Below are 2,121 nucleotides of genomic sequence, written 5' to 3' on the forward strand. Positions count from 1 at the left end.
GGACTATCTGTTATTCAATGTGTTTCTATGGGCTAATAGCAGTAAGGACTATCTGTTATTCAATGTGTTTCTATTGGCTAATAGCAGTAAGGACTATCTTTATTCAATGTGTTCTATGGGCTAATAGCAGTAAGGACTATCTGTTTATTCAATGTGTTTCTATTGGCTAATAGCAGTAAGAACTATCTGTTATTCAATGTGTTTCTATTGGCTAATAGCAGTAAGGACTATCTGTTATTCAATGTGTTTCTATGGATAATAGCAGTAAGGACTATCTGTTATTCAATGTGTTTCTATGGGCTAATAGCAGTAAGGACTATCTGTTATTCAATGTGTTTCTATGGGCTAATAGCAGTAAGGACTATCTGTTATTCAATGTGTTTCTATGGGCTAATAGCAGTAAGGACTATCTGTTATTCAATGTGTTTCTATGGGCTAATAGCAGTAATAACTATCTGTTATTCAATGTGTTTCTATGGGCTAATAGCAGTAAGGACTATCTGTTATTCAATGTGTTTCTATGGGCTAATAGCAGTAAGGACTATCTGTTATTCAATGTGTTTCTATTGGCTAATAGCAGTAAGGACTATCTGTTATTCAATGTGTTTCTATGGGCTAATAGCAGTAAGGACTATCTGTTATTCAATGTGTTTCTATTGGCTAATAGCAGTAAGAACTATCTGTTATTCAATGTGTTTCTATTGGCTAATAGCAGTAAGAACTATCTGTTATTCAATGTGTTTCTATTGGCTAATAGCAGTAAGAACTATCTGTTATTCAATGTGTTTCTATTGGCTAATAGCAGTAAGAACTATCTGTTATTCAATGTGTTTCTATTGGCTAATAGCAGTAAGGACTATCTGTTATTCAATGTGTTTCTATGGGCTAATAGCAGTAAGAACTATCTGTTATTCAATGTGTGTCTATTGGCTAATAGCAGTAAGGACTATCTGTTATTCAATGTGTTTCTATGGGCTAATAGCAGTAAGAACTATCTGTTATTCAATGTGTTTCTATTGGCTAATAGCAGTAAGGACTATCTGTATTCAATGTGTTTCTATGGGCTAATAGCAGTAAGGACTATCTGTTATTCAATGTGTTTCTATGGGCTAATAGCAGTAAGGACTATCTGTTATTCAATGTGTTTCTATTGGCTAATAGCAGTAAGGACTATCTGTTATTCAATGTGTTTCTATGGGCTAATAGCAGTAAGGACTATCTGTTATTCAATGTGTTTCTATTGGCTAATAGCAGTAAGAACTATCTGTTATTCAATGTGTTTCTATTGGCTAATAGCAGTAAGAACTATCTGTTATTCAATGTGTTTCTATGGGCTAATAGCAGTAAGGACTATCTGTTATTCAATGTGTTTCTATGGGCTAATAGCAGTAAGGACTATCTGTTATTCAATGTGTTTCTATTGGCTAATAGCAGTAAGAACTATCTGTTATTCAATGTGTTTCTATGGGCTAATAGCAGTAAGGACTGTTATTCAATGTGTTTCTATGGGCTAATAGCAGTAAGAACTATCTGTTATTCAATGTGTTTCTATTGGCTAATAGCAGTAAGGACTGTTATTCAATGTGTTTCTATGGGCTAATAGCAGTAAGAACTATCTGTTATCATGTGTTTCTATTGGCTAATAGCAGTAAGAACTATCTGTTATTCAATGTGTTTCATTGGCTAATAGCAGTAAGGCTATCTGTTATTCAATGTGTTTCTATTGGCTAATAGCAGTAAGAACTGATCTGTTATTCAATGTGTTTCTATTGGCTAATAGCAGTAAGGACTATCTGTTATTCAATGTGTTTCTATGGGCTAATAGCAGTAAAGGACTGTTTCAATGTGTTTCTATGGGCTAATAGCAGTAAGGACTATCTGTTATTCAATGGTGTTTCTATTGGCTAATAGCAGTAAGAACTATCTGTTATTCAATGTGTTTCTATTGGCTAATAGCAGTAAGGACTATCTGTTATTCAATGTGTTTCTATGGGCTAATAGCAGTAAGGACTGTTATTCAATGTGTTTCTATGGGCTAATAGCAGTAAGGACTATCTGTTATTCAATGTGTTTCTATGGGCTAATAGCAGTAAGGACTATCTGTTATTCAATGTGTTTCTA

The sequence above is a fragment of the Oncorhynchus kisutch genome, linkage group LG22, assembly GCF_002021735.2.
Source record: "Oncorhynchus kisutch isolate 150728-3 linkage group LG22, Okis_V2, whole genome shotgun sequence".
NCBI lineage: Eukaryota > Metazoa > Chordata > Actinopteri > Salmoniformes > Salmonidae > Oncorhynchus > Oncorhynchus kisutch.